Source organism: Primulina eburnea, chromosome 8, assembly GCF_022965805.1.
Source record: "Primulina eburnea isolate SZY01 chromosome 8, ASM2296580v1, whole genome shotgun sequence".
NCBI classification, from domain to species: Eukaryota; Viridiplantae; Streptophyta; class Magnoliopsida; order Lamiales; family Gesneriaceae; genus Primulina; species Primulina eburnea.
In genome coordinates this window covers 27,916,861-27,932,052 of record NC_133108.1, presented here as the reverse complement: position 1 = coordinate 27,932,052, position 15,192 = coordinate 27,916,861, and the positions used below count along the sequence as shown (strand labels likewise).

Here is a 15,192-nt window from a genome sequence, read left to right as displayed (position 1 = left end):
TCGGCGCTCGAGCGGTAGTTTTTACCGCTCGGGCCGAGAAGTGATCCAAGAAGAGAAAAGTTACAATATGATGTGGCGCTCGAGCGGTAATTCTCTACCGCCCGAGCGCGAGAAGCCGCATTCCCCAAGTGCTTTACAGAGAGTGTGGCGCTCGAGCGGTAATATTCTACCGCCCGAGCGCCACCTAAGTTAGGAAAGATTTTTATTTCGCGATTTGTTTCCTTCTGGAGGGAGATGGCAAAAAGAGGAAGGGATTGGAAGACTTTGGGGGAGGATTCAAAGATATTTTGAAAAAAAAAGCTGGAAGAAGGAGAAAAACAAGCATGGAGTTGAAGATTCGTAAATTTCCGGGCACCGTTCTCCGCAGATCTCGTCTCGTCTCGTATTTCTAGTTTATTTTCCTTTGTTTAATTATTGTTTTTCTTAGTTTAATTATGACTTTGAGTAGCTAAAACTTTATTATTTGTTGGGATTTGAGGGGATCCTACCCCAAACTTTGATATAATTAATTTACATCTCGATTTCTGATTTGTTCTTGATTATACTGTTGTTTTATCGTGTTATTAGAGCGTAGCTAACTTTAATAACGTTTTTATATTGCGAGTGAGTTCGAGAGAATAACTTGTGATAGGAACGAGTAGTATCATCCGTGGATCTACAATTTACATAGACATATGAAATTGGATACGCTCCGATAGTCATAGTCCTGAGGGTCGAAAACTAGTGGATTTCATAAATCGACATGCAATTCACTCTTGATAAATAATTAAAGACATTTAATTACATCGTTGAGTAGAATTAGTTTGGCATAGCTCGATAGAGTGTGTTAAATTGAATAGGAAATCATGTCGGAAGCATAAAATCAATATCGAACGAATTGATAAATTAACGAGGGGTAGGTGAACCGATATTTCCAACAAATTCATTTCTTATTGAATTTTACTCAACCATTTTAGACATTATATTTCATTACTTGATTTTGAATAATTTTATTTGCATGTTTATTTGATTAGAGTAGTAATAAAACAACCAATCAATTTTCGTTGCTAAAGATTTAATAACTGAAAATAATAATTGTGAAATACAGTCTCCAGTCGAACGATACTCGTACTTACGTACATTATACTATCACTTTACATCGTGCACTTGCGATTAAATTTTGAGCATACAAAATCATATTTTTATTGAGGATTCCACAGTGCAAGTTTTGCTCGATCAAGTTTTTGGCGCCGTTGCCGGGGACTGTTAATTCACAATTTTATTTTTAGTTATTTTCTTTAGTATTCTCTATTTTAATTTGTTTGACACCTTCGATTTCTTTACAGATATCTCGTCCAGTGCATGCCAAAGTCACTTGACGTGGAGCTTGAGCAGTTCAACCCTTAAATTGAAAGAACTTTCTGCAGGAGAAGACAGCAGCAAAGACTGAAAGAACTGATGGAGAGGCACGAGAACGATTGTGAGGAGGAACATCATGAAGATAGACATGTTGAGATGCCATGCCGCATACCAATGATAGAGTATGCCCAGCCTTCTTTGGATGGTGCACGCCCTAGCATTGTGAGGCCTATTGTGTGGGCAAACCACATCGAAATCAAACCAGCGATAATTCAGATGATTCAGAACGCAGTCCAGTTTGGAGGATCTGCAGTAGATGACCCAAACATGCCCATCGCAGATTTTCTTGAAATTTGCGACACTTTTAAATTTAATGGAGTTTCTGATGACGCTGTTAGGTTGCGTTTATTTCCTTTCTCTCTACGTGATAAAGCTAAAGCATGGTTGAATTGTTTGCCTGTAGGTTCAATCATGACATGGGAGGACATGGCGAAAGCATTTTTAATTAAATACTTTCTTCCATCTAAGACCATGAAGCTTCGGGCAGACATCACCACGTTTGCTCAATTCGAGCTGGAGTCGTTGTATGATGCATGGGAGCGCTTCAAAGATCTCTTGCGTAGATGCCGACATCACGAGTTTCCACTTGGGTTAGTTGTTCAAACCTTTTATTATGGTTTACTTACTCCTAATCGTACTATGATAGATGCTGCTGCATGTGGAAACCTATTGAGGAAGACTGCTGAAGAGGGATATGAGCTGATGGAGGAGATGGTTGCTAACAGCTATCATCCTCAATATGAAAGAAACAATCAGCGGAGAAGTGCAGGAATTCACCAGGTAACTGATCTTTCTGCTATTACCGCACAACTTGATGTTTTGAACAGGAAACTGTATGGCTTGAACATGGGTGGCACAGCTATGCGTCTTCAAGAGATATTCTGTGAAAAGTGTGGAGGTGAGCATTTTGTGAAGGACTGTCAAGATGACAATCCATTTTATGTGTAAAATGAGGTACCAGTGAACCAAGTGGGAGTCCACAACCGTCCGAGGAATGATCCGTACTCAAACACATACAATCCTGGATGGAGGCAACATCCCAACTTCTCATGGGGCGGTCAAAACATTCAGAACCAACCGCAAGGAGGACAATCATATGGGAAACAACCGATGTATAGATCTGATCCTCCTAGAGAAGAGAAGTCCAACCTGGAGCAAATGATGTCTAAGTTTATTTCATCCACAAAAATAGACTTCAAAACCAAGATGCATCGATAAAAGGGCTCGAGAATCAAATTGGACAGTTGGCCAAGATGATAGCAAGTAGAGAGCCGGGCACCTTGCCAAGTAACATAGAGACAAATCCAAAAGAGCAAGTGAAGGCCATTGAGTTGAAGAGTGGGAAAGTTTTAGAGTCAAGAGAAAAAGAGAAGACTCAAAAACGTTCAAAGGTAAGTCCTCTAACTCTACACTAGCACCCACTGCACAACCTAAAATTGTTATTCCTCCATCTTTTCCTGCAGCACTGAAAAAAGCAAAACTAGATGCACAATTCGGTAAGTTTCTTGAGGTATTCAAAAAATTTCATATCAATATTCCTTTTGCTGATGCTTTGATGCAAATGCCTAGTTATGCTAAATTTTTGAAAGATATATTGGCAAATAAAAGGAAGTTGGAGGACCACATGACGGTGAATCTTACTGAAAATTGCTCTGCTTTGGTGCAAAACAAGATCCCACTGAAACTTTAGGATCCAGGGAGTTTTTCTATTCCTTGCATGATTGGAGATGTTTTTCATAATGCGTTATGTGATCTTGGTGCAAGTATTAACCTGATGCCTCTTTCTGTGTTTAGAAAACTTGGATTGAGTGAACCTAAGCCAACGCGGATGTCTTTACAACTAGCTGACAGATCTGTCAAGTACCCCCGCGGAGTGATTGAGGATGTGCTAGTGAAAGTTGACAAATTTATTTTCCCTGCGGATTTTGTGGTACTTGACATGGAGGAATACATAGAGATGTCGTTGATTCTTGGGAGACCATTCCTTGCGACTGGCAAAGTCCTGATTGATGTTCAAGAAGGGAAGTTGAGATTGAGAGTGGGCGAGGAAGAGATCACTTTTGATGTTTTTAATGCACTTAAGCACACACTGCACTCTGATAATTGTTATAGGATTGATGCTTTTGATGCTCTTGTGTCCAACTATGTGCATGGTGCTATTGGAGATCCTTTGGAAGCCACTCTCACTACTGAACTGAGAGAAGATGAACTGGATGAAGAGAGAGCCGAAATAGTGGCATCCCTCAATGCCAACCAACCATGGAAGAGGCCAATAAGGATGAGATTAGAAGACTTGGGAGATCGAAGAGACTTGATCCCTCAGAAGTCAAGCTTGGAGGAGCCCCCGACGCTTGAGCTCAAACCATTGCCTCCACACCTAAAGTACGTATACTTAGGTGAGAATAACACTTTACCTGTCATTATTTCTGCTACTTTAACAGATGTGATGGAGGACAAACTGTTGGAAGTGTTGAAAGCGCACAAGAGTGATTTTGCGTGGAAGGTGGCGGACATAAAAGGTATCAACCCCTTAGTCTGCATGCACAAGATCTTGATGGAAGACGAGTACTCACCTCTTGTGCAACCTCAGAGAAGATTAAATCCAAAAATTCAAGAGGTAGTAAAAGCCGAGACTATCAAACTCCTTGATGCAGGTATTTTCTATCCTATATCTGATAGTGCATGGGTAAGTCCTGTCCAGTGTGTGACGAAAAAAGGTGGGATTACTATGATCACAAATGAAAAAATGAATTAATACCCACTAGGACAGTTACGGGATGGCGTGTGTGCGTTGACTATAGGAAATTAAATAATGCCACCTGTAAAGACCACTTTCCTCTACCCTTTATTGATCAGATGTTGGAAAGACTAGCAGGGCATGAGTTTTACTGTTTTCTAGATGGGTATTCGGGGTATAATCAAATCACTATTGCACCTGAGGATCAAGAGAAAACAACTTTCACTTGTCCTTATGGAACTTTTGCTTTCCGCCGTATGCCTTTTGGTCTGTGTAATGCCCGTGCCACGTTTCAACGTTGCATGACTGCCATATTCCATGATATGATTGAAACCTTTCTTGAAATATTTATGGATGACTTTTCTATCTTTGGTGCAACGTTTGATGAATGTCTGCAGAATCTGAGAACCGTTTTGAAGAGGTGCGAGGAGACGAACCTGGTGCTTAATTGGGAGAAGTGCCACTTCATGGTACGAGAGGGAATTGTGTTAGGGCACAAGGTTTCGGAACAAGGGATTGAGGTGGACAAAGCTAAAATAGAGGTCATAAAGAACCTACCACCACCAGCCTCAGTAAAGGGAGTTAGAAGTTTTCTAGGCCACGCCGGTTTTTATCGGCGTTTTATCAAAGATTTTTCTAAAATCGCCAAACCTCTATCTTCCTTACTTATGAAAGATGTGCCCTTTGATTTTAATTCTGATTGTTTACAGGCCTACGAGAAGTTGAAGGAGCGCTTGGTGACGGCTCCTGTCTTGGTGGCACCAGATTGGTATCTACCCTTCGAAGTCATGTGCGATGCCAGTGATACCGCGGTGGGATCTGTTCTTGGACAGTGGCAAAACAAGGCATTTCATACAATTTATTACGCAAGTAAGACCTTAGATGAGGCTCAATTGAATTATGCGACAAATGAAAAGGAATTACTTGCAGTAGTATTTGCGCTTGACAAATTTCATGCATATCTTGTTTTGTCCAAAGTCATTATTTACTTGCTAAAAAAGATGCAAAGCCACGCCTACTTCGGTGGATCTTATTGTTGCAAGAATTTGATTTGGAAATTAAAGATAAGAAAGGTGTTGAGAATGTGGTGGCGGATCATTTGTCTAGACTGGAGCTAGTTAGTAATGACTATGTAGATCAGGCTATTAAAGATTGGTTTCTTGACGAGCAATTTTTTGAGATGAAACATTGTCCGTGGTATGCAAATTTTTCTAACTTTCTTGTCACAGGCACACCACACCGAATCTATCATTTCACCAACGAAAGATATTCTTCTCTGACGTGAAATATTATTTTTGGGAGGAACCGTTTTTGTTTAAGATTTGTGCAGATTCTATGATAAGAAGGTGTGTTGCAGAGGAGGAGTTTGGGCAAATACTCAATCATTGCCATGACCGTGAGGTTGGTGGTCACTTTGGACCAACAAGGACGACATCTAAGGTACTTGAATGCGGCTTTTATTGGCCAACCCTCTTTAAAGATGCTCGTTCTTATGTGCTAGCATGTGATAAATGCCAGCGGACAGGTAACATCTCTACCCGTCATGAAATGCCATTGAATAACATCATTGAGTGTGATGTTTTTGATGTATGGGGGATAGACTTCATGGGACCGTTTCACAGCTCATTCACGAAAAAGTATATTTTGGTGGAGGTTGACTATATGTCTAAGTGGGTAGAGGCATAAGCATATGCCACTAATGATGCCCAGGTGGTCTTGAAATTTTTGAAGAAAAATATTTTTAACAGATTTGAAACACCGAGAGCAATCATTAGTGATGGTGACACCCATTTTTGCAACAAATTATTTGAAAAACTCTTGAGCAAATACGGTGTCACACATAAGATCTCTACCCCATATCACCAAAAACGAGTGGTCAAGTGGAAGTATCTAACCGAGAGATCAAGCAAATTTTAGAGAAAGTGGTAGGTGTGAGTCAGAAGGACTGGTCCATGAGGTTAGATGACGCTCTTTGGGCTTATAGGACTTCTTTTAAAACACCTATAGGCACTACACCGTATAGTTTGTTGTTTGGTAAAGCATGTCATTTACCTGTAGAGTTAGAGCATCGAGCATACTGGGCCACAAAAGCACTGAACTTTAATTTTACTGATGCAGGTGAGAAACGTTTACTTCAATTAGATCAGTTGGAAGAGTTCCGAAATCTGGCCTATGATCTAGCACTGTCATACACAGAAAAGACAAAGAGGGCTCATGACAGGCAAATCATCGAAAGGGAATTCCAATAAGGCGGAAGTGTCCTGCTCTACAACTCCCGGTTGCGACTGTTTCCCGGAAAATTGAAGTCGCGATGGTCCGGTCCATTCGTGATTTCGAAAGTTTACCCATCAGGAGCTATAGAATTGAAAGATGGAAAGGCTGGGACATTTACGGTCAATGCCCAGCGCTTGAAGCACTACATGGGTGGCACAGTTAAGCCACAACTTGGAATCACCCGGTTCCAAGACAATCCGAACTGAGACTGACCGACATTCAAGCTCTCGACTATAAATTGAGAACTACCCTCTATCTTTTATCTTGAATTTAATTCGATTTTATTATTTTTGTTGTTGTTGATTTAGTCGTTCTTTTCGTTTTAATATTAACTTTAAATAAATTCTTAAAAAAATGTTAAATTTTTGGCAGAAAGCTTTGCGCTCGAGGGGTAATTCTATACCGCCCGAGCGCGAACGCTTACCTCGGGATAAAAATTCCAGAGAGATCGGCGCTGGAGGGGTAATTTTCTACCGCTTGAGCGCGCCTGCAGATAAAAACGCGAATCCCCTTTCCCCTTTCCCCATTCTGAAATTCCCTCAATTCCCTAACACATCCTGTAAGGTCCAAATTTAAGTCGACGTAATCCAACTGCATGCAAATCTAGAAAATATGAAAATGAGTAATTTAATTTAATGGCTAATTAATTATGTGTCATACATGCTTATTATGATTTTATTGCCATTCTGCATGAAATTGCATTTTTTTTAGGGATATTCAAGTGACGATCGAGGAACAGAGACCGGGGGCTGAAAAATGTTTTAATTAAATAATTAATTTTATTTATTTAATTCACGGGAGATGGCTTCTCGTATTTTGAAAACTAGAAATTTTGCGGTGATTTTATACGCCAGGACTATATTTTTATCGGTGTTGGACTTTCAACTAAAATTCAATCTTTTAAGCAGTCCGGCTATTTAATTTACTATTTCTTTTATGAAAACGATTTTTTTTTTAACTTTTCTAAATTTAATTAAAGCCTAGCTTGCACTAGTGGGCTTAATTAAGAGTTAATAGGCCTTAAGCCTATTAAATATTTGATTAGCATATAAATAACACACACAAACCTAGTCTACGCACGAAAACTCACGCCGCTCAGTTGGTAAAAAGCAAAACTCCTCCCTCGGTGCTTCAGCAGCTCTCGGCCGAGAGGAACAAGCTTTTCCCTTCAAAAATTTTAAAGGAAGGTAGCCTCGGTTCTTCCCGTTCTTCGTCGTCGTCGGTATATCGTGCGTTTATTAAGCAAAGGCACGCCAATATCTTCCTTTTTCTCATCCAATACATCATATACCGATTGTTTGATTGCATGTGTAAAGATTATGAAGTTTTATTACGGTTGTTACGTATTCGTGTTGCGATCTAACGTTTTATATGCCGATTCATGTTTTACATGTTATAGGGACTGCCATGACGATTAAGGGGTGATCAGGAAAGCCTACATGAATTTTTAAAACAACCAAACCATGCCTAGATCATGAATCAACCGAAAATAAAAACCAGAAAGAGGCGGCTTGGCTGCTGTCATGTATTTGCGTTCGGGTTTCACGTTTTTGGGTGAGACTTGGACGGGGCTTGAGCCAGGACACAGCCAGGGGTCTCGTTGAGTCAGGGTGGGAGTCGTAGCCGTGCTAGGACTCGAACCAAGGGCTCAGGGAAGAGTCCTAGCGCTGCTAGGACTCCACCCGAGAAGCCCTGCACAGAGTTGTGCAGGGTTCGCGCCCTCTCCAGGCGCTGGGGGTTCGTCGCTTGGGGCACGGGCTGGGCTAGGAGCGGTCACTAGGGTCCTAAGTAAGTGTCCATGTGTCGGGTTTGGGTGGAATTGCGTGGGCTGGGATCACACGAGCACAAACATGGAAGCCATGCATTGCGAAAGTCTCGGCCAGCACATGCAGTAGGTTAAGCTCCCTCGTTTTAAGTTTTGAACGGTTTTCTTGACAAAATTGGAGTCCAGTAGATAAGTTTAACTTGTTGGGCACCTGTTGGCTCGACATGGTTCGGGGGTAACTCGCAAAAATTAAGAAATGGCTCGGGGTCGAAGTTTAGGTGTCAAAATGAGTTTTAAACTAAAGAAAATTTGGAAAATGGCTCACGGGGGGGTCGAGTCGTGGTCTTTAAAAGCTAAAATAATATAAAAAGACTAAATTTGGAATTTAGGAATTTTATATTAAAGTTTGGTATTTTTCCGGGATTAAAACACCGTTAAAATAACTATTAAAAGATAAATTGAAAAGTCCAAGTTCTAAGCCAAATAAAATTACGAGAAAATTCTTCTAAGCTTAAATATTTATTTGGGACATGTTAGAGTCATGAAATCAAGATAATAGCCGATTTTGTAAAAAGTCGAGTTGTAGTGACCCGTTCCAGAATCACCTACTAATCAAAAACTAAGCATGCAATTAACCTAATTAATTATAATCAGAGATAACAGCGGAAATATGGCCAACAACAATAGTTATACAACCCAATCGAAATCGAATTCTAGACTAACTCAAAATGAAATATACAGTACAACCATATCGAATCAAATGGAAAACACTGAAAACTAAACCAACCAGCTACTCAACGTCCTCCTCCTGCTCCTCCTGAGCCATCCAACCTGAGGCCTGCCCCGAGGGAATGGGGTGTCCAAGAATAAACAAAACCGAGGACGTGAGCGATAAGAACGCCCAGTACTAAAGTATGAGTATACAAACCTATATGAAATGCACATGCTATGATATGATACCAGGGTAGTCAAGAAACAGGAATCACAAAGGATCTCAAAATGCTCAGTCTAGAGGCGCCAAGTGGATAGTGCCGCGCGGTCCAACCTCTGGGTCACTGCATCCACTACAAGACAGACGTGGACCTAAAATGTCCCGGACCACCGAAGCCCTCCCGACCCGTCGGCCACTGTGTACTCTCGGTGCCCATGCGTCCACAAGACAGGGCTGAGCGGCCCCAAGATATAGCTTATCTCGAAAGAGATACAGCTCAACAGTAAAGGCTATCTCGAAGGAGATACGGCTCAACATGATATGCAATATGCATCATAACTCTGACATAATAGCATGCATCATATGACATATAACAATGCAGCAAATACTCATGCAACACATATATGAATGTATACTCAACCAGGATATCTCGGATAGTACTTTCGTACCTCTATCACAGCAAGCCTAGCCTTACGCAACACCGCTAATCAGGTCTAGCACAAGCCTACGCATCAAAAGCATACTCAATAAATACTACCATGCTCGACTAGCAAAACCAGTACTCCCTAGTACTACCAAAGTTTAGGGTTTACCTTCGTCCGTCGACAGCCCTTTGATGTCGATTGCCTTGAAACTCAGGCGCCGCTACGCTACTACTCCTGGCAGCTCTTAGCTATCGCTCGACCAACAACTAACCCTAGAAACCTTCCAAACTCTCCAAAATGAGAGAAAACTCAAGAAATTGGCAAGTCAAAATGAGGAAATCCGAGCACTATTTATAGGCCATGTTCGGATCCTCCGAACTACACTTCGGAACGTCCGAACGCTACGTGTCCATTGGCTCTTGACAGCTCATGATCGGATCCTCCGATCATACACTTCGGACCGTCCGAACATGCATGGAAAATGACGTGTCGATCAACACTTGACACCTATGATCGGATTCACCGAACTACACTTCGGATCGTCCGAACTCTTCGGTGCTTCCGAACCCTCTTCGGTCCGTCCGATCATGACCATAGCCAAAATTACACCTTAAACCTTCTTAATCACCATTACTCCGTTAATTACCCAATTTGGAATTCGGGCTACTACATTCTCCCCCCCTTAAAAGATTTCGTCCTCGAAATCAGGCTTAGAGAATGAACAAAACGAAATAACAACATCATTAATACATCTCAATTGTTGTTGAATACAACTGATACTATGATTACAACTGAAAACACAAACTTATACAAAGCACAACTCAAAAGAGCTCTGGATGCTCCGAACGCATACGACTCTCTAACTCCCAAGTGGCTTCTTCAGTGCCTCGACGCTGCCACTGCACTAAGACAAGAGGAATGATCTTATTCCGCAACACCTTATCTTTGCGATCTAGAATCTGAACTGGTCGCTCCACGTAAGACAAATCCGTATCAAGTTGAACTTCAGATGGATGTAAGATGTGCGACTCATCTGCTACATAACGTCTCAACAAGGATACGTGGAACACATCATGAATACTTGATAGGTACGGCGGCAACGCAAGTCTGTAAGCTAAATCTCCCACACATTCCAGTATCTCGAATGGACCAATAAATCTCGGAGACAGCTTACCCTTGAGACCAAATCTCAAAATCCTGCGAAAAGGCGAAACTCGGAGAAACACCTTCTCACCTGGCTGAAAATGAAGAGGTCGACGCTTTGTGTTCGCATAACTAGCCTGTCGATCCTGAGCAGTCTTAATCCGCTTCTTGATTACTGCAACCTTATCTATAGCCTGTTGGACTAACTCCGGTCCCTCTACCTGTCGTTCCCCGACTTCATCCCAGAATAATGGAGTACGACAACGTCGCCCGTACAACGCCTCAAATGGTGCCATACCAATACTACGATGATAGCTGTTGTTGTACGCGAACTCAATCAAAGGTAAATGATCCTGCCAAGCGGGTCCGAAATCCATAACACAGGCTCGCAACATATCCTCAAGCGTACGGATAGTCCTCTCTGATTGACCGTCAGTCTCCGGATGATAAGCAGTACTCAGACTCAGTGTAGTACCCAAAGCTGACTGGAAACTACCCCAAAACCGTGAGGTAAAACGAGGATCTCTGTCACTAACAATACTGACAGGCACTCCATGCAAACGTACAATCTCCTGAATGTACAATCGAGCCATACGATCGAAAGTGAAGTCACGATTATACGGCAGAAAATGAGCAGACTTGGTGAGTCGATCCACCACTACCCAGATAGCATCGCTGTTCCTCGAAGATAATGGCAAGTGAGTAATGAAATCCATCGTAATATGCTCCCACTTCCATTCTGGAATAGGTAAGTTCAACAACAATCCTCCCGGTCGACGGTGCTCTGCCTTAACCTGCTGGCAAACTAGACACTTGGAGACAAACTGATACACGCTGCGCTTCATCCCTTTCCACCAAAACCGCATCCTCAAGTCTCTATACATCTTGTTGCTTCCTGGATGAACACTTAACTTGCTTCGATGCGCCTGAGACAATATCTCGTCTCTCAAAGTGTCATCCTCTGGTACTACAACCCGATTAGATAAGCACAGAAGACCATTGGACTGATAATGGAAATGGCTATCACCACTAACTAACCGAGCTAATCTCTGAGTCTTGAGATCAGACATCTGAGCTTCTCGAATCCGAGTGAACAAATTGGGCTCAGATAAAATGGTAGCAACACGAATGCTCTCCTTACCTTTCCGATGCTTGAAGTTAAACCCCAACGAGCAACTATCCTGGATGGCACTAGTCATAGCACAAATCTGAAGTGCAGATGCTCTCACCTTGCGACTAAGCGCATCAGCTGTGAGATTCACAGAACCTGGATGGTACTTGATCTCGCAATCATAATCCTTCAGCAAATCCATCCAACGACGTTGCCTCATGTTCAACTCAGCCTGAGTGAACAGATATTTCAGACTCTTATGATCAGTAAAGATTTCAAACTGAACACCGTACAAATAATGACGCCAAATCTTCAGCGCAAACACAATAGCTGCCAATTCCAGATCATGAGTGGGATACTTCTCCTCGTGAGATTTCAGCTGTCTGGAAGCATAAGCAATCACATGACCGTTTTGCGTCAACACACACCCTAAGCCTTGAGTGGAGGCATCGGTGTAAACACTGAAACCATCAGATCCTGACGGTAACGCCAAAACAGGTGCGGAAGTCAGAAGTCGACGAAGCTCTCTGAAACTATCTTCGCACTCGGATGACCACTCAAATGGAACATCCTTCCGAGTAAGTTGCGTCAATGGTCTGGCTATCTGAGAGAAATTCACGATGAAGCGACGATAATACCCTGCCAGACCTAGAAAACTACGGATCTCAGCCACCGTCGTCGGACGTGACCAATTCAGCACTGCTTCAATCTTGCTGGGATCCACAGAAACTCCTTCCTTGGAAATCACATGACCAAGGAATACCACACGATCAATCCAGAACTCGCACTTACTCAGCTTAGCATACAATTGCTTCTCACGAAGAATCTGCAACACAATCCTCAAGTGTTGGGCATGCTCTTCCACACTGTGGGAATAGATCAAGATATCGTCAATGAAAACCACCACAAACTGATCCAGAAAATCTCGGAAGACTCGGTTCATCAGATCCATGAACACCGCTGGCGCATTCGTCAATCCGAATGGCATAACTAGAAACTCGTAATGCCCATAACGAGTACGAAATGCAGTCTTGGAAATATCATCATCTCTGACTCTCATCTGATGATACCCCGATCGCAAGTCGATCTTGGAGTAAACAGAAGTACCCTGAAGCTGATCGAACAAGTCATCAATACGGGGTAAAGGGTACTTGTTTTTGATCGTCACCCGATTCAGCTGGCGATAATCAATGCACAACCGCATCGATCCATCCTTCTTCTTGACAAACAAGACTGGAGCTCCCCAAGGCGAAACACTCGGGCGAATAAAACCCTTATCAAGAAGATCCTGTAATTGCTGCTTCAGCTCTCTCATCTCTGACGGAGCAAGACGATAGGGGGCACGAGAAATCGGTGCAGTCCCTGGCATTAAATCTATGCCAAATTCCACCTCTCTAACCGGAGGAAAACCAGGAATCTCATCTGGGAAAACATCAGGAAATTCACAAACCACTGGAATATCCTCTAGACCAACACTACCTGTGGATGAATCAATCGCATAGATGAGGTAGCCTTCCCCGCCCGACTCTAAAGCACGACAGGCTTTCAGAGCAGATACCACTGGCATCGGAGGTCGCGCTCCCTCACCATAGAAAAACCAACTAGAGCTTTCAGTCGTACGAAACTGAACAAGCTTCTGGTAACAATCCACAGTAGCTCGGTAGGTAGTCAATAAGTCTATACCCAAGATACAATCAAAATCTTCCATCTCTAGGATCATAAGATTCGCAGTCAACTCGTTACCCTCAAAATTTAAGGGACAACCCATCACTAGACGCTTCGCTAACACCGAATGACCCATCGGGGTAGAAACAGAAAGAATGACGTCTAGAGAAACATAGGGTAACCTATGACGCTTAACAAATCGTGCAGAAATGAAGGAATGAGAGGCTCCTGTATCAATAAGAACAAAAGCAGGAATACCGCATAAATGAAAAGTACCTGCTATGACTCTCTCCGTCTCATCTGCAGCCTGATCCTGGTTCAGCGCAAAAACCTGACCATGGGCACGAGGTCGAAGATTCGAACTACCCACTGCCTGACCCTGCCTCCTCTGCTGAACAGTCGTCTGAGATCCAGAACTGGATCCTGCTCCACCTCGCAACTGAGGACAATTCTTCTTAATATGCCCCATCTCTCCGCACTGGTAACAAGCTCCTGCGGCTACTCGGCATTGCTCCGATGGATGGTTCTTCCCACAATGCGCACAAGACTCCTTCTTCTTACCAAAGCGGAAAACACCACTAGATCGAGATCCAGATCCAGAAGAAGATGAACCAGATTTCTTGAATGACTGAGATCGAGGCCTCAAAGTACTCGGAGGTCTAGAAGAAGAAAGAATAGCCCTACCACGCTGGAGACTGATCTCTGCCTGGCGACACCGGTTCACTAACCCATCATAAGAAGTAGGATTATCACAGACAGTGACTCGATCAAAGATCTCCTGATTAAGGCCCTGGAGGAAATGATCATACTTGGCCTCAGAACTGCCACTGATATGAGGAGCGAAGGGTAACAACTCAAAGAATTTCTGCTGATACTCATCAACAGACATACTCCCCTGCTTAAGGTTCAGGAGCTCAATCGTCTTGGCTTGGCGAAGGGCTGGAGGAAAGTACAGCTGCATAAAAGCTGCACGGAAATCGACCCAAGTCACCCTACCTTGGGACTGGACTATCGGCGCAGAAGTCGATCGCCACCACTTGCGCGCACGGCCCTCGAGAAGAAAGCTAAGGGTCTCTATCTTCTGCTCCTCGGTGCACTGAAATGCACGGAAACAACTCTCCATGCGCTCTAACCAGTCCTCAGCATCATCGGGAGTCTCACCACCAACTAAAGGCTTAGGCCCCATCTGAATAAAACGATGCAAATCAAAACGCCTAGGACCGTCCCGACGATGACGATGTTCACGGTAACGCCTACGATCGTCCTGATCACCCCATCGACCTACACTCCCCTGACTACTCCCGTCATCAAAATGGTCAGCCATCGCTACAAGATAGAATAGAGAAAAATGGTAAAATGGTCAACGGAAATCCCAAAACAGAATCTATATCCCAAAATCATACGCATGCTCTGATACCATAAATGTAGTGACCCGTTCCAGAATCACCTACTAATCAAAAACTAAGCATGCAATTAACCTAATTAATTATAATCAGAGATAACAGCGGAAATATGGCCAACAACAATAGTTATACAACCCAATCGAAATCGAATTCTAGACTAACTCAAAATGAAATATACAGTACAACCATATCGAATCAAATGGAAAACACTGAAAACTAAACCAACCAGCTACTCAACGTCCTCCTCCTGCTCCTCCTGAGCCATCCAACCTGAGGCCTGCCCCGAGGGAATGGGGTGTCCAAGAATAAACAAAACCGAGGACGTGAGCGATAAGAACGC

General features: G+C 42.9%; 1 non-coding gene across 1 annotated transcript; it reads right to left on the bottom strand.

Moving 5' to 3' along the window:
* Positions 1-1,873: 1,873 nt before the first annotated feature.
* Positions 1,874-1,979, bottom strand: LOC140840335 (small nucleolar RNA R71). The gene has a single exon (XR_012119921.1). It is a non-coding gene; the product is annotated as a small nucleolar RNA R71 (small nucleolar RNA).
* Positions 1,980-15,192: the final 13,213 nt, after the last annotated feature.